Genomic DNA, 22,639 nt, shown 5'->3' on the forward strand with positions numbered 1-22,639 from the left:
TTTTAATGAAGCTATGCTGATTGACAACAGTTGAGTATCTATCCCTTTGTATGATCTTTAAGTTAAGCTTATATAGGCAAAAACAGACATGCTCAAGCAGTGCTAAATTAAGAGGGGTAAAGAGAATGAATATGGGTTCATCTTAAATCAGCAGAGACAGAGAGATCCAGGAGTATTGTTACAAATGATTGGAGATGCAGCAGAAAAAGCACTTACACCAAGAGTAGTTAGATAGTAGCCTTCATTCTCCATTGCCTGCCACCTCATATAATCATTCCTGCCTGTGCAAAGTGGGCATAAAATGTTACCAAACTAGAATTAGTTGGTAACTATTTAGCTCCTAATTTACCTAGATGTAAATGACTATACAAGGTGCAAAGATGTGGAAAATCAGGCCTAAGTCCTCATTATCAGTGACATCTCTGGGAGTATGAGCAGACTGAAGGTAAGGAATCTTGAACTAGATGCTGAATGAATATGAAGCCTATAGAGGTATTTATGGGTGTATTTTGGCTGCCTGTGCAAAAGGTTGATAGCACTCTTTTTTATATTTTATAGCATATAAATATATATAATATGCTAGTATCTACAGAGCTGTGATTGGGGGAGGTCTAAGAGAAAAGAGTTGCAATAGTCAAGGTGAAAATTGATAAAGGTTGCTAGCAGGTGTAATAAAAAGACTTTTTAAAAAACATATAGTTACTATTAAAATCACCTACAGTAAACAATATTGTAAATATAGAATAGATTTATTGAGCCACTGCAATGCTTATATTTCAAAATATTGTATTAGCAATTATGTGCTTTTTGGTTCTGTGACTTTGAACTTTATTTTTGTTTGAGAGCCCCAAAAAAGTTTTTGTTGTTAAGTTACTCTAGTGTGAACAAAAGTGTGTATGTGTGTGGAGAATCTTTCACGACCCATTTAAGTTGCTGTATTTTTAGCTTCTGCATCAGTGATGCCAATGAGACCACTCATAAAGCTGAGTATGTGCATAAGCATTTGCAATATCTGAACGTAAGTGTCTAAGTGTTCTTTTGGAGTAACAAAATATAGTGTGTGGTTTTAAAGCATCTGTGGAAAAAGTTTTCCAATTCTTTAAATCCAATGACATATTTAACAGCTGTAGCATAGTACATTAGTTTACACAGAATCTGTTGAAAATTGATCATAATTATTATAATTAGGATTGAAAGAATAGAAGATAAAATAATTGATTACATTATCTGTATTGACACAAATGAAATATGTTAGACTAAATTATTCCACCTTTCCAGGTTTAAAACATGAATAAATGTGAGAGTCAATTACTTCTTCTGCATTCTCTATGCTGTACCACAGGCTTTATTGATTGGTTTCAATTAATATATGCCAGCAAGTAAATTAACATAGCACCTGAGGCATAATTCTCTTGTGGATCATGTACACTGACTTTTACCGTGCTTGCTGTTTAAACTCCTACTGAGCATATTGCTGGGAGGTACAATATTTTTCATTCTGGACACGGACATTGCCTATGACTCTAATGACAGGTCATTTACAGCAAACCCATGTTTCACTCCAGAGATGTCTCTTTAAGTGACATCTTATCAACGGCAATTCAATTAGTCAGCCCTAAGACTTTGAGATGTATCTTGCATTGTGTCAACCAACAGTATCTGGTTTGAATTTCAAATGTTAGTTTGTACCATTGTTATACTTTTAATTTTAATATACACAAATACAATATTTCATCAGTCAGGTCTTCAGTAAAACTTGGTGGAAAGCATTGCTCTCCTTACAATTCATCACCGTTGTGTATTATTGTGTATTCCTTGTTGTCAGCAAAAGACTGGTGGATTTGTGCTGATTGCAGGAATTTTCAGTGAGGACTCCACAATATATCTCTGTGATTTTTGTAGAACAATCCTTCATGATGATGATGATAAGAACCTCAGCATCGGCATTTGAATTTTTTTTAGGTGATTGCACTGAAATTGTAAATTGGATGCCATGTATACGAATGCATAAATAGAAGAACAAGTTTGTTTCTGTTGGCATTGTTATAAATTAGAAACTAGATTATGTCCAGCTTTGTGTGGATAAACAAGCAGTGAAGTCAGCCCAAGAAACCATGGTCTCATATCATGTAAGCCAACTGAACTACTTATGAAAGAGCCCATATTGCACCCCATAAAAAAGTGGTGCACTCTGTATTCCCGAGGACTCCTATAGAAGTCTTTAGGCCCGAACAAGGCATAACCCCTACTGGAGTGCCTGCTATGGCACTTTGCCCTTACACTGTTCCCCAGGCAGGGTTGCATCTTAAAAATCTCAGCCTGAAGTGATTATTTGTCTTTAAATTTTAAGTCTTTTTTTTTTAAAACAACTGTCAGTTTAACATTCTGTGCCACAAAAAGTAGCACAGAACCTGTAACCTGTCAGTATGCATAAATGTAATGGAAGGAAGATGGCGAGAAACTGTGAGTGGCACCACCTCATTTCAAACAAACAAAAAAAGTTATTACTTAGGAATTGCTATAGATGAACACACTTTTCCTGTTAGAAATTAAGCAAAAAGCTCTACTAGGAATACATTCCTTAGGAAAGATTTATGAATAATCTTTCTGAATACTATTAGCAACATTAAGAAATGAGGCTTGTTTTGCAAATTTTCCAAAATGAATTTCAAAATGTTGTTCAAGAGACACACTGTTCTCAGAGCTAAGGGAAAGCTTATAAGTCTGTGGGTTCATGTAGGTTTTCAACATGTAGAGGTTTGGTTTCAGAACACTATTCCAGTCTTAACGACTACATTTTAATAAGATTTTTCCTGAATTTCCTCGAACAGGAAAAAGTAAGCTATGGCTAGGCTGTTATATGCTTGATTGATGTATATGAGCCGGTGCAATCATTGGTGGAGCTGCTTGAGACTTTCTCTATGAAATCGCTTTTCATTAAAAAATGCCAGTTAGTCTTCAGCTAATCTTTTTCTGGGAACATGTTTCAATAAAAAAAATCATTAGAAAGGTTTCTTGGCCCAGGATGGAATTTCTGGTTAAAATGTGAGCAATATAGAGAGTGACCTACTACCTCAGAATAGTTAGAGAACTTGCCTGGGATATAGGAGACCCAGGTTCAAGTCCCTGGTTTACTTGATTCAGAGTAGGAGCTTGAACCTGGCTCTAACATGTCAAGTGAGTGCCCTAACCCCCAAGGTTATTTTGGGACAGTGTGTGTACTTGCGCTCTCTCTGATTTTTCATGACAAATATTGAAAGAGCATGCTTTTATCTCCATGTGGAATTGAAAATTTTATTGGACGAGAACCCTCTTTCCCACCCAGCTCTGATCTTAGATTCAGATACAAGAAGATTTATTTATCACCAAATATATTATTTCTATTCTGTCTTGTTCTTAAAGATTTTCATAACTGAGAACTGCCAGTCGAGGACAAAATTCTCCAAATTCACCTACAGTTTGGCCATTGACTTCAATGAGGTCAGGGTTTCATGACAGCAGTTTTATTACTCACAAGAACCTTTCATTGAACACTGTTTCAGTGGAGATGTTTGGTAAGAGGAAAATTTATGATAAAATTTAGAGGGTGGATTATTTGAATCAACATTTTGAATACTCCAAAGTTATAGGTTTGTAAATGACATCTGGAGTTTTGTATTTGGTGTGTTGTAAAATTTGAAGCTGTTTCTGAAATTGGGATTTCAAACCCCTTCGACAGTAAGAGGTGTTTGGACCGAGGAATTTGATTTGTGCCCATCTCAAAATAAGATATAAAGGCCAGTATAGTCAAACCTAGATGTTGCGGAAGTTACATTCTTAAATCCATATTTAGGTACTTAAATCAAAGTGGCCTGATTTTTTGAGGGGTTGAAGCATCAGCTGGTGTAAATTGGTATAGTTTCACTGAATTCAGTGAAGATAGACAGATTTACATGAACTGGTGATTTAGCTCATCAAGGGTGGTACCAACAAACCCTTTGAATTTAATGGGAGCTGCAGGCTTTGATTCCAGTGTCTAAATAAGGATTATGGGACCTAATCCAGGTAATGGGTCTAAAATGTTATAATCTGATGTTATACCTAAATTATGCAGAGGTGCATGTCTATTTTTTTTATTTTAGACTATGGGCTAAATCCACAAAGGGGACTTAGACTCAGTATTACAATGCCAACGTTCAGATGCCCTACGGCCCAGTCGAATCTGCAGCCTTGACTTGGGCATCTAGGCTCCCTATACAATTCATGAGAAGAGTTAAGCACTTAAGAATGAGACTGTCCAAAATCATCACGTTGAGCAGAGAGCTGACTAAACTACCCCAGAGGAAATGCTGAGGAGATGGGCATAAACCACACCCCTGAAAGGGAGTTAGACACATAATGCAAGGTTCCTCCAGCTGCTGGGGATTCACAGTCATTAACTCTCTCCTGGAGTTAGGCTCATATGCAAGGTTGTCCCTTTCTCACAAAAATTGGTGGTGATGCCCTCATATGCAATAGCTCAGTGGCTAGGGCATTCATGAAGGATGAGTGAGACCCAACCTCAAATCTCCACTTGGCCTGATGTCGAGCATGAACTTGAGGACAGGTCTCCCATTTCCTATGTGAATGTACTGACCATTTGCCTATAGAGTCATCTTCACTCCCACTCTGGCCCAATGACTACTTAAGTATTTCATACAAAGTGGAACAACTGCAACAGGAGAAACTGTGAGAGCCCTTGCTCCCACCCTCTAAAAAATACCCTGGTGGCTCAAGCACTCATATGGGAGACCTGAGTTCCTGTGCTACATCAGGCAGAGTGAAGGATTAGAACTTGCATCTCGGGCTCTTAGGTACAAGGGAGGCACAGGGACCACCTCCTCTGTTTGAGTGAGGCCTGATCTGGAACATGTGCTCTGAAAATGCTTGCCAGATGGGGCCCATAGGTGTGAAGGCAGAGGAATTCCTGTAATTTGAGGCTCCTGCTGCACTTTAAGCATGAGGTAGGTGCTGGACATCAGGATTTAGGTGACTTTGTCCATATCCACCAATAGATATTTAGGGGACTTTATCAGTTGAAACTTATGCACCCATGGGATTAGGCAGTAGCTGAGGATCTAAAGTTTGGATTTAAGCACCTAAAGTGGAAGTTAGGTGCCTAAATCTTCTTTTTCTTTTTCTTTTCATTGAGCTAGCCCTATGGGCCTGAGTCCTTATTGCACTACTTCAGTTTTATGCTGACTTAACTTCATTTACATCAATGAAGTCACATCAGTGTTAATTGGTCTAGAGGAGTAGAGAATCAGATCTTGTGATTGACTTGATAACCATTTTTTCTTTGATTTTATGCTAAACTGTTTCTGTAACTTAGTGAAATTATTTTTTCCTAAATCAATACTTGCACTCTCTCCTCTGAGCTTATTATGGCATGAGGCACAAGAGTTTTATCTAGAGATTACCATTGTTGCCAGGGAATAAAAATATTTATCCTTTACATGGAGACTTCTGTGACCAAGCTCAGAGGCAATGATGTGTCTATACAAATTTTGCCAAAGATATTTTGTTTCATGCTTTGGTGCTTGCATTCACTTTTCTCTGGAATTGATGTGTGAAACTTGGTTCTGGATGCCATTGTTCAACATTCAAAGCTGCCAGAATAATGGAAGATTTTAACTGGAGTCCAACTGTAGAACCACTTTTCTGAGACAAGTTTTTCTGGCAAAGAAAAATTAAGCACTAAAGAGCATTAACCGATTTTTAATCTGGTTACCTTGAACTATTAAAGGTTACCACGTTATCATCGCACTCAGCATATTATTGATCAAAAATCGGGGCCAAATTCATCCTGGTGTAACTTCATTGACTTTTTGACTAAAAGAGTCAGTACTAATGATACAAACTGTGATAAGTCAGAAGATAAGTGCATATCAAGAGGGAGGGGATTATTTTTATTTTAAAAACTTACTTTCATTTGAAAATGAGTGGGGAAAGTGTTGCTCTTATGTCTTTATTATAGCCTGACGTTTTTTGTTTTTTTTCCAAAATGGCTGTTTTGATCTGCTCTTCTGATCTGCTTTTGGGTCTGAATTCATAGAAGACACAGACAAAATAACTGAGCAGTATAAGAAAGAGCAGTTATATTACATATGCTGATATGTTTGGGTAAGCATGATAAACAGGTGCAAACTTCCAAAGTGGGTTTAAATAATATATTTACTTAGTGAAACTGAATATAAGCATATAATACTATATTGCTGCCCAGGACTGGACTATGGCGATCAGGACTGTAACTACACAACAACATGGGGCCTCCTGTGGCGCCATCCCTACCCTCTGGCCCTGAAATGATGCAACGACTTCAGGAGCTGGAGCCCTAGGCACAGGCCTAGATCTGTGCGTTGATCCATCTCGGTCCTGCCACCACATTTTTCCCTAGTGGTCCATCTTTCAAACATATATAGTTATTATTCCTATGTGTGATCCCACTGGGGTCAATAGAACACTATTTGGGAGTACATATGAACCAGCAGCCTTAAAATTCCACCTCTACTGCAGACAATTTCCTGCTCTGAAATATGAATTCTATTAATAAGAGTTCCACTATAAAGGACACAAGGTATCTAAGGCTTCCAAGCTGTGTAGGAGCATGAGTTTATCAAGGGAGCAGATCAGCTGCAAATAACTCTTTTTAGATTTTGGTTTCTGTGTTGTGGTTATGGGTGTCTTTTTTGTTTTTGCTTTTTACCAGTTTAAACATCTACAAAATGTTATAATTGTTACTGTGTTGGAAAATTCTCTTTTTAGTGAAATCCATTTGATTAAAGCTGGATCCCAGCGGAATATTAACCCACATGACAAAATCATTACTTAGTTTGGCAGAAGTATAGCACAGTTGACAGAATCTGCTTAGGGAGAGCCTCAGGACAAAGCTAACATGGGGAATAAATTCACCTTTGACCTCAAGCAAAAGTGATTCCTTTAGGAGTTAGGAATGAGAGCATCGTCATAAAACATTCCATCTGTTCAAACACTGAACATCCTAAAATTTGCCAAGAGCATGCCTAAATCTGGAGCTTTGTTAAAGTATGTGATAAATTATAATAGTAATTATATTTTAAAAGGGAAATTATTCCGTTATTCCCCAATCCTGCAAAGATTTACACACATGCTTAACTTTGTGCACTGTGAATAGTCCCACTGATTTCATTGGAATTACTTGCAGTGTAAAAAATTCAGTGCAACTGATGAGTGTGTGTTACAAATGCCCCTATGCCCAATTACAGATGAGGTGTCTGTTAGAGCCCCAACTGGAGAGCCTTGGTTGTAGCTCAAGTTGTAGCAGCCTGGGCTGTTAGTTCTGGAGATCCCTGCTTCAGTCCCTTATAGTGGTTATTGCATAAGTGCAAGTACAAAATTTTGTGGAATCAGAGCCTTAAAGATTATTTACAGTATATATGCATATTTATTCATTGTATTGTACAATTAAACTAGGAGGAGGGATGTTACCCAGCTCTGTAGTCCAGAAAGTGCAGTTTAAGGGATTCAAGTAGCCTTCTAGTTTGTGATGTGTCCTTACACAATACTCAGCATTATAGTCTCCACATCTGGGGCTTTCTACACAGCTTTTGATTCATAGCCTTCCAGACCAGTACTTAGTCCTTTCATGTGTGTATGATTAATATTTTACTGATTTTCATAAATGGACAATGAAGAGTACAAAAGGTATATGACTTGCAGCTTGCTTATTTTAAATTTCTACTCTCATTGCTGTAAGTAAATAGAGACAAAGCACAGAGAGAAGTCCAAACAGAGCAGGGATAATCAAGTGTTTCACTCTTAAAGGAAATGTGGGATGCCAACTACAATGTGATGGCAAGTAGAATCAGTGGCCTGAGGCAGCAGCATGGTGACAATGAAGAAGTCTTGAGATTGTTTGTTTGTTTTGTTTTTGCTTTCCTTTCCATTTGACTTAGCGGATTCATCACATCCTCAAGTGACCATCCATAAAGTAATCTTTGTTAGTAGCCTCTTTGTTAGTAGTAGACATTGTCTATTTACAAACTCCTTTTCTTTGAAGTGCTTTGATGACTCATGATAATTTCCATATCTTAATTTTTTAAAGGCACTTCTTAAAGGAAAATTTTAACTGAGGTAATCAGTCATTTCAAGCTCCCTTCGTAAACTCATATGCCTGTTGAAAGTCTGAGTTTCTATTAAATCTATTATAATCTTCAAATAATCTCTTTTCCTCGACCTAAATGGATACAGCTCTGGGGAGACCCTCAGAAATTCCTCCAGTATCTGTTTCCATTTGTATCTCATATTTTAAACAGAATATGAAATAGCAAGTTCTTCCTGGGTGTTTCTAGAGTTAATAGTTGACATTTTTCATGATGTTTCCTACATATTCTGCCATTTATTTCAAAATCTAGTAATAGGTATTAAAAGCTGGTAGGATGTGAGACTATTCATTTGGAGAAGGTTGATTTTCAGGTCCCATTTTGATAGTAAATTTGACATTCACCTGCTCATTGTCATGTGAAATACCTATTTTTTATATAAAAATTGGGATTATTTGGACAGTGGCCAGAGGTCTGGGACAATGATCAGGTTGTAATAAACTTGTAACCTACTGATGCCAATACATAGAAACTATATTGCTCTTGTTCAAAGTCCACTTCTAAACCATGGGAATATCACTACTCCAGGCCAATAGGGGCTGCGGGAAGCGGTGCGGACCGAGGAATATGCTGGCCGCCACTTCTCACAGCCCTGATTGGTCTGGAGCAGTGAACCGCGGCCAGTGGGAGCCGCGATTGGCCGAACCTGCAGACGCGGCAGGTAAACAAACCGGCCTGGCCTGCCAGGGGCTTTCCCTGAACAAGCAGCGGACCAACTTTGAGAACTACTGGTGTAAATCACCAGTCAACGCCAGCTGAAGATTTATCCTATTCTCTCTAACTAGCAACCAGCATATAACAATCACAATGGTATTTTCCTCAGAAATTAAGGAAAATTACCTTTTATTACTCTTAACTGAAAAATAGTTCTATGAAAAATTTCCACTTTTGATATTCCCAATTTTATTTATTTATTTATTTTTTTGTCAAAAATATTTCAGTGAAAATATTCTGGTTTAAAAAAAAAATCCTCACTAAAAAAAGAACAAAAATGGTTTTTAATTAAAAAAAAAATTGTTGGGAAATGTAAAATGGTGGGAAAATGCCAGTTATTTTTCATGAAAGCTGATTTTTTTTCCCCCTCAAGTTCTACTCCCAAGTCTCAGAGACCCAACCTTGAAATCTCTACCTTCTGTCAGCTGTGCAATGCCTATTTAGGCATATTGTACCTTTTTTGAGCTAATTCTTCAAGGGAATGATGTTGGGGGATTCCATGTACCATGCTCAGGACATCTCAAGCTAGTTCTTTGTGCACTTTGTAGATGATACACCATTAAAGCTGTAGATGATACACCATTAAAGCAATCCTGAAATATAGAAAGGAAGCTCCTCCTAGCAACTAGCCATTTTACACAAATCAGTAGTGTTGAAACTGTGAGGCTCAGTTGTGCTGAAGAGTTACTCTAGCCCAGGGGTCAGCAACCTTTCGGAAGTGGTGTGCCGAGTGTTCATTTATTCACTCGAATTTGAGGTTTCGTGTGCCAGTAATACATTTTAACATTTTTAGAAGGTCTCTTTCTATAAGTCTATATAACTAAACTATTGTTGTATGTAAAATAAATAAGATTTTCAAATGTTTAAGAAGCTTCATTTAAAATTAATTTAAAATTAAATTTAAATGCAGAGCCCTCCGGACCGGTGGCCAGGAACCCGGCAGTGTGAGTGCCACTGAAAATCGGCTCGTGTGTCGCATTTGGCACGTGTGCCATAGGTTGCCTACCCCTGCTCTAGCCTAAAGATTGATTAATTACTTCATTTTTACTGTTTTATTTTCATAGTACAAAAGGTATGCACACTACTTTGCAAAACACATAGGGCCAAATTCATTGGACTTAAACCTGTTGTTACTGAATTTGGTCCATAAGTTGCAGCCCTCTCCTGGACAGTCCAGCTATATTAGGTCTGTTGCCCCTCTAAAGGGATCAACAGAGAACAGTTTGCTACTTTAAAGGAAGTTACCCAACAATTCACAACACTGGATTAGTTTTAATTAAAGAATAAAACAAGTTTATGTAACTATAAAGAGAGAGATTTTAAGTGAGTACACACCTAAGGCATTACAATCAGAAATGGTTACAAGAGAAATAAAGATAGACTTGGTTCAAGGTGAGGTCTCCCACCACATTTTCACAGTAACATTGCTAATCTAACTCTGTCCAGGATCTGCTTTCAAAGTCCAACAGCTGTTTCTTTTGCTGTCTTAGGTGAAAAGGAGAGAGATGGATAGGGAGAGAGAACTTGGAGTGGTTTTGCCCCTCACTTTTATAATCCAGTCCCCGTTTGAGATGTATTTTTCTGAAGGTTACCCATCAAAGCAACTTCTGTTTAAATAGTAAAGAAGTGTCTGCCTGGCAGTGAAAGGGGATGCATGCTGTCTCTTCCATCTCCATTTGCTGAAATGTACATTTTTCTTATTTCTTGTCTTCCCCTCTAGCTGTCTAAGGACTCTATTTACAACTTGATATATAAAATTGAGGTAAACACACACTCCTTTGTTTAAGACCTGCTGGACCAGTTCTACCTAATTGGGCTATGTGGGTTTGAACATGTGCTACCAACATCATTTAGAGGGAATTCATAACTTTACATATAATGTTGCTGCACCAATTTCATCATGATACTATTGATCAGTGAGTTATTAGTTTTCAAATGATATCTCACAAGGCATATTCTGTACAAAGTTTGTTACAATGGTATATAGGGTATGAATATAAGGATGCATTCAGTCACAGTGGTATTTCCAAATTTTTAGTTATAAATCAACAGGTCAGATTCATTGCTGGCATGTGCCAATGCTACTTTATTGAGTGAATGACATATCTTCTAGTTTGGGCTCCAACTGATATATATCCAAAGATATTGTATATCCTCTCTGTGCCTGTCTCTGGGATAGGGGTTGAGGATATAGCGAGAGAAAATATATTTACAGGCTTTCTAATATCTGTCTGTGATATCTAGAAGCTGTTCATGTGTGTGTATATATGGGTTACAGAAAACTGTGGCTCACTTTCTCTCTCTAGAAGGAACCAGTAATTCTCCGTCCTACTCTTTTTGGTTTAGTGGTTGTAGGATATATTCTAAAATAGTAAAATTTTGGATTCTGCATTCGATTGCTTAAATTAAGAATATATTATGAAGAGAAAACTACAGGGGAAACAATAAAAATAATGACAGACACTTAAAGCTGACAGTGTAGTGAGATCAGCAATGGCTGTTCACTCAGATAATAAATATAAATAGAAACTTTTCAGGTAGCTGGATAATCTGTGCATAGAGACTTCATGACCTCTCTTTCCCTGAACATGAGTCAACTTTGATTGGACTAAGTGACATCATCTTCTAACAAAATCAAGGAATATGCATGGTCTGAGCATACCAAAATAGCATCTGACTGTAATTTATAATCTTGATTTACACATTTCTCCTCTCAGTCAAATTGGCATAAATGGGAGATGCACCAGGGTAAAAAGAGAACAGAACTGTGTCCTAGAAACATAAATGCTGATTAGAGCTGAGTAAAAATCACAGTTCTTTTCCAGCAATAAATTCTTATATTTCAAATTTTTATTCTGAATTGGGTTGAAAACATAGCTGCAAATATCAGGTTTTTTCATGGGGGGAAAAAAAGTTTCACACAATTTCAGTTTGGAAGTGTCAGAATTTGTGATTGAAAATAAATATTTCAATATTCACAAATTGAAATGTTTCATTTTGAGTCAGTTCAACATGAAACTGCATCTATCTGAGGCGCTGCATTGTCTCATGGGAGTTGTACTTCAGGTGTCTGATGCTCCCATTCTCTTCCATTGGCCAGATTATATTTCTCATGATGCAACTGTAGCCAGGTGACTCCCATGCCAGGCCACATGATTTGATAGAGGAGAGACTGTATGGGAGCATTGGAAATCAATGTAGTCTGGACTGTAAATCCAGCCTATAAGAGAATGGGGGTACATGAGCCACCTATGCTATAACTCCCATGAGGCACTGTGGCACCAGAGTGAGATGCTGTTGAATGTTGAACTGATTTCGTACCAAATGTTTTGGGTCAGTTCAACAAAAAAAAAATATTTTGATTTGGGCTGAACTGACTGGAAACTAAATGTTTTTCCCAAAGAAAAAACAAAATCAGCGAAATCAAAATTTTCCCATGGGAAAAATTGGCTTTTGCATTTTCGTCAAAAATATTTTAATGGAAAATACCTAAGGCCATCTAATGCTTTTGCTTCTCTAGTTTCATATAACTTTATTAGGGATTCTCTATCACAAGATATCTGCTTCAGCAAAATTTGTCCTTTTTCAGCTTAGATGAATATTTTGTTTACTGCAGTATGTCTACAGCTGTATTTGAAGAAGCTAATGTTGTAGAAGCTAAAGAAGTATATTTGACAGTTATCCTCCTACTTTTGTGCACTATGTGGCGTAGCCTCATAACACCGTCACTCAATTTCTGTCACATCAAATGTAATCTCTTTACAGCTTGAATTCTCTTTCAGGGTGCCCAGGATCTGGCTAATTCTTACATTTGATATTTAATGTATTCTTTCCTTTTTTTTCCTTATGATATGGATCCTAGTACCTGTTTTAAAAGAACAGTCCTATCTCATAATTCTTACTTGCACAAAGTGTCTAATCAAAGTCAAAGGGACTTGTCATGTGAGTAAGGAGTACTTAGTTCAGTAATGGTCACAGGATGTATTGTAGTATCAAATGCCCTGATTCAGCAAAGCATTTAAGCACACGGTAAGTTCTTTGCTCAATTGGGGCTGAAATACTCCTTACAGAATCATCTAACTGATATACACATAAGGATCATTATTTCTCTCTCCACCATCATTGGTAAGAGTTTATTTAATGTGGGAAAGTTAAGCTGAGGTGTGGTTCTTCTGACTATAAAAAGGCTGTGAAAAGATTTCTGGGCAGAATCCTGAGGGGTTTTTTTTTTTTTTTTTTTTTTTTTTTTAAGGACAATGTATTTACAGTGCAAATTGAACCCACTGGTAAACTAGTTAAGGAGGAAAATTGTTCCCGGGGAATAGACACCAAACCAGCAGACTTTTGAAACCAATGACTTGAATTCCCTACAATGATTTTCTGTACATGCCATATTGTGATTATATCCAGAGGATATAAAATAGAGATAGTAAAACAAGTTTTAATGGCAACCTACCAAGTATAATCACCTGTTCAAACTGCCAATGAAACTTGTGTCCCTGTGAGAGCTCCTTTGTATTAAACACACTGAATGTAATTTTAAACAAACTAAACCTTTTTTTAAAAGATGCCATAAATAAAACTCTACCACCACTCCTATGCATTTCTCTGATATCCCCAATAGGTTAGCCTCTTGCTTTACATTAACCACAGTAATGTCGTCAGCCTATAACATGGTAGGGCAACACACTGAATCTCAGCAAAAACCAAAACAAAACAGGATTGGTAAACCTACTGTAAAAGGGGGAAGTTTGAGGTCAATCTAAATGCAACATTGCTAAATTACTCTTGCCCTTTAAGGTATTCAGCCTTCAAATAAAAAACTGCATCAATTTTACATGTTTGTTTGAAAATAGCATAAATATAAACTTTTCTGTTATGACAGCCCCTGCTTTGACACATTGTAGTTCGAACTCAGGCACAGTAAGCCCCCCATGCTATGCAAAAACCTTTATGGAAGTATAGTCCTGATGATACTGGTGTAATCTGCTGTCTGTAGATTGGCAAGAACAGGATTTTTTTTTTTAATTTGGTTAGATTAGGAGGTGATGACTCCAGAGTTCTAATGTAGAAACTACTGCAAATTTGGTCTCAAGCACCATAAATGGGACATCTCATGGTTTTCCAGGAAGCTGCTCACTCTTTCATACATGTTATACAGTAAATCCTCGCTTAATTTTGTAGTTATGTTCCTGAAAATGTGACTTTAAGCAAAATGATGTTAAGCAAATCCAATTTCCACATAAGAATTAATGTAAATAGGGTGGGGGGTTAGATTCCAGGGAATTTTTTTTCACCAGACAAAAAACTACACACACACACACACACACACACATGCACGCGCCTTATGTGCTAGGTTGGGGGGCTCACATGGATGGTCACGCATGTGAGACTGCTTGGATGCCCTGGGAAACCAGAATTCACTCCTGGACCTTGGAGCAGTCTAAGGGCAGGTCTACACTACGGGGGAAAATCGATATAAGATACGCAACTTCAGCTACATGAATAACGTAGCTGAAGTCGAAGTATCTTATATCGAATTACCTACCATCCTCACGGCGCGGGATCGATGTCCGCGGCTCTCCATGTCGACTCTGCTACCGCCATTCGGGTTGGTGGAGTTACGGAGTCGACAGGAGCGCGTTCGGGGATCGATATATATCGCGTCTAGATGAGACGCGATATATCGATCCCCGAGAAATCGATTGCTACCCGCCGATACGGCGGGTAGTGAAGACATACCCTAAGAAGCATTCAGGGCATTCTAACCATTAATCCAATCTCATCACATTCTTATAATGTCAGGCAATAAAACAATTGTATTCTGTAAAAATAGGGAGGCACAAGATCCATTCCCCTGTGTATAGAAGCAGTTAGTTTATGGAACTGAAGCATCAAGAACCACATCACCCTATTGGCAGTGTACCTCCCAGGAACCCGGAATTTGCTGGCACTCATTCTCATCAGGCACTTTGTAACTTCTAGTCATGGTCAGTGGCACAGCCCAGTGGTGAGCAGCATGTTTGCTCAGTGGGGAACTCCTATCTGGGATCTGTTTGACTGCCAGGTAAACAGGAAGTACAGCACATACAGCTTACTCATGTTATTTTTTTAAGTATTAAATAAGGTATTTATGCTTGCTTCAGTGCAAATATTATTAATCCTCATGTCTTTTGATTAGGAAAAATTTCCTTCTTTTTGAAAAATACTTATTTTAGATTAACATATCAAGGTTTCTAAAAATAGTTTGAATGTGTTACCAGCAATTGAAATATTACAGCTTAATGAAGTTCCTAGTGAAGCTGAGTAAAACTCAGATTTTAAATCCAAGGTGTAGTTTTGATTGTCTAATATTCAATGTGATTACAATTTTTACACTGCTTTTTAAGGGGACATTTTTGTTAAATTCTGCTGTTCCTGTAATCTGGTTTACAAAACGTGCATGCACATACACACACAAACCCCAGAAAAACCAAACAAACCTTTAACAGTTTAAAGACTAAAACAAACCTAAGACATTTCTAGGTAATATTAGTTATGAAGACAGGTGTAGACATTCTTGAAATGTGGACTGTTATGGAATTTATAATCTCTGTATGGTTTCCTTCTTTAGTCCCACATTAGGCAGTAACAAAGGTGAAGAACAACTCAACACAAGGGTAAAAATAGTGCTTGCCACAGTAACTGATGTATGATTCTATAGCTGTAATGGAATAAATAGAAAGAAAAATGAAAGGGTGGAGAGACATCCCATCATGGCTAGTTAGAACAGTACCCTGTATACTAATGTTATATTTTATGGTTATTTATCCCCTGGCACTATTTAACACCACCAATTTTGAAGATAAATGTAGTAAAAGCATTTTTATCCTGCTGCTATGAAAATGTGCTTTTAATAGATTTAGTTTTTCTCCAGTCATAGGGAGGAATAGAAAGATTTTGCAGATTTCTAAAGGACCATATTATTTACAGAGTTTAAAATGTCATAAAGCAGTGTGAAACACTATAGGGAGTCTGTGCAGTAATTGGAAAAATGTTTCATGCTAATGTTTGGATTGCATTAGTGTGAGCCATTGGCATACATTTGGTGATAATAAACAAGTCTTTGCTTAATTGTAATTATAGCACTGGCTTTGGAAAAAGGTACTTTGGTCAGTATGGGTAATGACATTTTAATGCATTTAAGACAAAGACAGCTTCCCTAATAACTGAATCTAACTTGCATAGACTGTTAACAGACCAGCTAGATTTTTTTTTTTAATTACTGTTGTTATAACAAGGTGGGGGTTTTTTTGGTTTTTTTTTTTCTTCTCTTACGGATAAAAATCTGTGATGGGTGTGATTCTTCACTTTTTTACGCAGGCTGAACTCCCACTTGTAGACCATGGGGTCAGATTCCAATACCCTTATGGAGTTGTACCATGCTCTATGACTGGTCTCATTGATTACAGTGGGGCTGCTCACAGAATAAGGTGTTAATCAATGTAATAAGGTAACAGAATCTGGCCCCATGGGAATTTTATATGAGTAAGGAATATAAGTTTTTAGATCCAATTATTGTATTTCATACCTCCTAACTATAAAAAAAAATCACAATGAAGTAGATGGTCCTAAGGTATGGAGTTCAGATTTGGATTCAGATATAAATCTAAACTTCTCTAAAGTCCCTGGCTATCTTGATTCAGCATTCCATTTCAGTGTATTAGAGAATCAGCCTGAATCACAAAGTTCAGATTCTGAGCTGGAAGCAGATGTGAACTCCCCCAGTACTGCTTGGGTGCTTACTGTGAAATCAGAGAAATCACCTACTGTCCTCTTGTTGCTTGCTTACTAAATGATTAAAATATAAATTGAAAAGTAACAGCAGTCACTCCTTTGATCAGAATCCTGTGGAGCACGATTGGATATGACAACAAATGTATCTGGCATGTTTTTTGGGGTGTGGAATTTCTAAACACCAGAAATCAGTAAATGTGAAAATAAGGTATCTACAAGTATTTTTTTCAGCTGTGATGGATATTAAGTTAGGTTGTGGCTGAAATGCGAGAAACGTATCAAATTCTGTAGAAGTATGCCAATACACATCAGTACTATATCAGGACATCCCTAATAGTGGCCTAATCCTGTACTCCATTCAATAGGATTTATACACTGGAACTTGGCCCTAATATGGGGAGAAATTGGGGAATTAATTTACTACTTGAGGATGGTGCATTGAATTGAAAAATCCTTACATTCTGACCATTTGAGTATGCTTGTCACTGGTGCTAGATAAATAAGAGTTGGCAAGGTCCTACAAAGCATGTGTATACTTCAGAGAACCAGGTATTGGAATAGGAAAGATAATACTAAACTGAAGAAGATCAAACCATCTCTTAGAGGAGCTCATCAAGAGAAGCAGTTATAGCAGCAGCATTACTTGGACTTAATAAGTAAGGATGTTTAGCAAGCTGTTTTTCAGCAATAGAATATTAAGGTACAGGCTTCAATACTGAAATAAAGTGGAAAGTAACGATAGTGGTACTTTGCTTCATAAAGCATCGATTATTTTAATAAGAAAAATGAGACGCTGAGCTACAAATGTTCAGCAAGAAAAAGTTAATGTTCCAAATATAACTAACTTCAGTTAAAAAAAAAAAAAAAGTACTCCTTTTTAAATGAAATAGCACAGCATTTACTATATGAAGCTATTTGAAAGGAGTAATTGCTATGATTAAGAAACAAATTACCAATAAAAGTACAACCATTGTTTAAGACTCAATAGCCACTAGAATGTATTGGTCAACCTGTGACAGGTAGTTTAAAAGGATGTCAGCAAAAAGCTGATTAATTTAAAAAAGAAAAACAAGTTGTAATACATATGCTTTAACAAAATGCTTTTTTATTTTTCCTTTTTTCAAAAAAAAGTAATTTAAAAAGAAAAAAATCACGTAAAAAATAGCACAAAAAACCTCCATCGGGTATTTGCTTTTTTGCTTATGTTTTAAAGGACTTTGAGACTTGGACATAAAAGCAACATAACTAAACCTCTCCCTTATCCTGGAATTGCACACATCTCCTAGCTGCCTCTTGACTTTCAGCTTTGCCTCTGCTGTTACCGGAGCATAGCTTGCCCATGTGTTTCCATCAGAGCAGTGTATTAGAGTGATGATGTCATACTATAGACCAGTGGTGGGCATCCCAGTAATCCGCTGGCAGGCTGCAAGACAGTCTTACATTGACCATCGCAGGCACAGCCACCCGCAGCTCCCGTTAGCCGGGAATGGTGAACCGTAGCCATTGGGCGCTGCAGGCAACTGTGCCTGTGGATGGTCAGTGTAAACAAACTATCTTGCAGCCCACCAGAGGGTTACCCTGACGGACCTCAGGTTGCCCACAACTGCTATAGACCATCTACAAAATAGTGACACTGACTGTACACAAGTTTGGATCAACAAACTGACTTAGACGTTGCAATGCCTAACTCTTTTAGGTGCCTAAAAATCACTGGAACAACAATATAATCCCAGCCATTATGCAAGGCAGGGAGCCTGCTAAACTAGCTAATGCGAGATTCTGAGGCAAGATGTGTGTCCTAAACTCTGCCACCTCACACAATTAGGAGGCTAGAGTTAATCTACCAGATCACTCAACACTGGTGCCATTCCTTAATTTATCAGCTTTATAAGGTGATTTTGGAGTCGGATGGCCTTGTTTGTGTTACATTCAGGGCCGGCTTTAGACACCACGGGGCCCTATTCGAAGGAGCTGCCGCCAAAGTCTCGCCGCTGTCTTCAGCAGCAGCTCAATTGCTGCCGCGGAGGAAGGAACCTCTGCAGAAATGCCACTGAAGACAGCGGCAACGATTGAGCTGCCGCCGCCACCAATGCCGGGATTTCTGCGGCAGCTCAATCGGCTGCCGGTGCCTTTGGCGGCACTACGACGGAGGGACCTTCCTCCACGGCAGCGACTGAGCTGCCGCCAAACTTCAGCGGCAGCTCCTTCGGGAGGGCGCGGGGCCCAATTCCCGGGAATCGATTGAATTGCTCTAGGGCCGGCCCTGGTTACATTGTCTCCTTTTAAAGTCATTTACTTACTTTGTTATATAGAGATGTACTTGCTGGGTGGTCTAAAACCTCAAGAGTCTTATTTCTGGAAGTCATAGATTTTAAGACTAGAAGGGACCACAGTGATTCTCTAGGATATGTCTACACTACCGCTTATGTCAGCAACCCTCCTGAGCGCAATATGTTACACTGTCGTAAGTGCCAGTGTGAACAATGCTGTGTCGGTAGGAGAGCTTCTCTCACCGACATAGCTTCTGCCATGCATGGAGGTAGTTTTATTATGCCAATGAGAGACAGCTTTTCTGTCAGCATAGAACATTTCCACTACATGCAGTGCAGCTGCATCTGTGCAGCTGTGCTTCTCGAGTACTTTACAAGTAGACAAACACCTAGTCTGGCCTTCTATATAGCACAGGCCATAGAACGTCTCCAAAATAAATCCTAGAACACTTCTTTTAGAAAAACATCCAATCTTAATTTAAATATAGTCGGTGAGGCTCCTTCAGCCCTGCACAGAGAGGCTCGGGCTCCTTTAGCTTGCACAGGAGGGCTCAGGCTTGGGCTCCTTCAAGGAGCCCTACAATACAAGTTAGGCCTATGTGCATGTTCTATTTTTTTAAATTGTATATACAAAACTACCCACCCCTCACCACCACCACCCCCCCCAAAAAAAGTGTCCTCATTTTTCATGCTTGCTATCTGGTCACCCTACCTCAGTTTATGATCCACAACCAGAAGTCAGGCAGTTTAGGAACCTAAATTGTTTCTTATTAGAATGAGTTAGGTGCCTGCCTTGCTCTACACAAAATAGAGGTGGAGAGTGACGAAGAGGAGTTGGTGGTGGTGATGCCCATTTAATAACTTCTAGCCCAGTGGTCAGGGCACTCACCCAGAATGGGGGAGACTCAGGGTTCAACTTCCACTCTATCTGAAGGGGAGAGAGGATTTGAAAGGGGGTCTCCCACACCAGTCAGGACAGTGCAGTAACCACTGATCTGTGGGATATTCTATTGGGTCTCTCTCAAGATCTCTTGTTGAAGCTGCTCCACTTTGTACAAATACTTAAATAGTCACTGGGCCAGAGACAGTGAGTGAGATGGAGTACAGTGGCTAGGGCACTAATGAGGGAGGAGGGAGACCCAAGGTCCAGTACAGTCCTCCTCTTCTAAAGTGGAATAGCTTCAACAGGATGGATTGAGGGGGAAATTCCTACCCCATCATAATGTCATTTTTTCCCAGTGAGTAGAGCACTCCCCTGAGTTGTGTGGGAGACTCTTATTCATACTTTTTCTCCCCATCAAGTGGAGGGGTAATTGAATCCAGGTCTCCCACATCAGGGGTGAGTTCTAACCACTGGATTAGAAGGTGAATGGCAGTGGCACCCCCACCTTCTCTTTCTGGATTTAGAATAGGACCAATCTGGTAGGTTTGCTCTCAGCATGTCCATTGGATCAGGCCATGCAGGCAAGAGAGAAACTTTTCTGCCCATCTTCATGTTTTTAGTGGATTGTATTGGGACTTAGGCATCTGAATGTCTAGATGAGGCACCAGCGTGCATGCCCAGAGGCAGAATCTTAGCTGCCTAGGGAACACCTACTCAGTTTGACAACATCTGAGTGGGGTTTTGTGGATTGCAGTGGAGCCTAAAACTAGAACTTTGACCCAGTTCCAAAGACACTTAGATGCATTAACCCAAGATTTAGGTGCCTAAGTCCTAACAAATAAAAACTAGAGGAGAAAAACTCTCTGTCCATTTTTAGATTTTATGTGGCCACCCATCACCATAATATCTGAGTGCAGTCTCAGACTTTGGGCCTTATGTGCTTTCAGATGTTACTTGTAACAAAAGTAGGTTCAAAGTTTTCATACAGAAATGTGATTTTTTTTATGTTGATTGTGTCTCTTTATGACACAAATCAGACTCCAGAGCAACAAATGGGCTCACAAGCTGTTTAACCTGTGTCATTTAGTGACAAGCATCAAATGAGTACTGCATATCAGAATAATGTTGTCTTAGTGCTATAACCATAGCTAAGTCTGAAATATTTTTATCATACATTCACAAAACACAGATAGGCTAATTCAAGTCAGATAAGACAAGCCACTTACATTTGAAGATTAAAGTACATACTAAGAGATCAACCTGAACATGAGATGGGGGTTTCAACAATAGATGCTAAGTAGAGACTCCAATTAAAACTCTAGGGACTAGGTGTATTGATGGTGTATATGTGGAAAGCTATTTAACAAAGTGACTTCACAGATTCCAGTGCAGACTTTTTGCAGTATCTACTCCCAAACAATTCTAAAACAACTGATTTTATTATTTATTGGTTTCCTGAATCTGAAAATAAAATTAAAAATAAGGGAAATGTAATAAGCAAAACAGTGTACAAAGGACCTCAGAGAATTGCTGGACACCTGCTGTGTGAGGAATCAATAATGTGGAACACATTTCACAAGACCCTACCTTACAATTAACATGTTCTGGTACTGGTAGGAGAGGCTCTTCGAAATCCTTTTTTTTTTTTCCCCTTAACATTTTGTGCATGACATAAGTATGGAATTTTATGAAAAATTGTGATTCTAGCAGTGTGAAACCATCTTTGCTTATGTGAACTGGGTCTTGGGTCTCCCAGATGGGTACCCTAATGGAGTCCTTCTCACTCTCTGCCCCAATGACTATTTAAGTATTTATCCACAGTGAATAGTCGTTGGACTAGAGAGAGAGTGATTCCTAAGTCCAGTGGTAAGGGCACTCAACTGAGAGGTGGGGAACCAAAGTTCAAATCTGTTCTCATTGGGCAGACTAAGGAATTTAACTAGGGCCTCCCACATTTTGGGTGAGTCCCCAAACCACTAAGATAAAGGTAAAAAAAGGAAGTCTGCTCCCCAGTTTTGTATGGAGTTTTTGGCATTGCTGCCATTGCTGCAAGAAACAGCTTAGTGTCTGACTAAAGGAGACGGTTCACGCTGGATCCCAAGTTGAGATAGGCGCCTATTTTAGGGGGATGGTTAGCTTAAGTGGCTTCCAGCCCAGGCTGCTGGCTTCTGTACATCCCATTCTTGGGCATTTCCTTCTCCCTTTGCATTGAATAGGGAAACTAGGTACTTAACCCAGTGTTTATGGAATCCTCTGGGTGGCAAGATGACTAAAAGTTAGGTGCTGCAGCACCAAAGTGTCTTTGTGGATTTGGGCCAGAGATATTAACCAACTTGGCCATGCTCCCAGAGAAAGTCTGTGGCAGAGCCAGGAATAAAACCCAGATCTCCTAAGTCCCAGTACAGTGTCTCAATTACAAGACTTATGCTGCTTCCTGTCCATGCCTGTTGTCATCTCTTTTTGTATCCTGCTTATCATATCTATCTTAGATTGCTAGGACAGGACCACATGTCTTTATCCTCCAGGTAAAGGGATATGTACCCTTATGATATTATATAGAAAAGTCCAATTAGAACTTTGGTGTTTCTGTTCTTGGTAACACCGTTCCAGTGTGTCCAGCTTCTGTATGTTACAACTAATGATTCCTTTCCTTAGTCCCATGCATATGCAGCTGGACACAGAGCCAGTTTATTCAGACTTTGCTCTCTCTCTCTGAGAATTTTAGGCATAATAATTATGTTCTGCCTGAGTGACAATTTGTGAGAAGGTAATCCATCGAGATTAATTGATCTGAGAGGAGAAAAATATATATACTTGGATCCAAATGTGAATTATTA

At 38.7% G+C, this 22,639-nt stretch overlaps 1 long non-coding RNA gene across 3 annotated transcripts in view; it reads left to right on the top strand.

Annotated features, from left to right (window-relative positions):
- LOC123348514 overlaps window positions 1-22,639 on the top strand; it is a 171,355-nt gene that overhangs the window by 22,676 nt on the left and 126,040 nt on the right. Inside the window, exon 1 of one of the 3 annotated variants that reach the window (XR_006573201.1) lies at window positions 127-445. The exons of the other annotated variants lie outside the window; for them this stretch is intronic. This is a non-coding gene — a long non-coding RNA (uncharacterized LOC123348514). Of the gene's footprint in view, window positions 1-126; window positions 446-22,639 lie in introns of those variants that run through there. 3 annotated transcript variants of the gene reach the window in all.

The sequence above is a fragment of the Mauremys mutica genome, chromosome 1 (assembly GCF_020497125.1).
Source record: "Mauremys mutica isolate MM-2020 ecotype Southern chromosome 1, ASM2049712v1, whole genome shotgun sequence".
Taxonomy (NCBI): Eukaryota; Metazoa; Chordata; order Testudines; family Geoemydidae; genus Mauremys; species Mauremys mutica.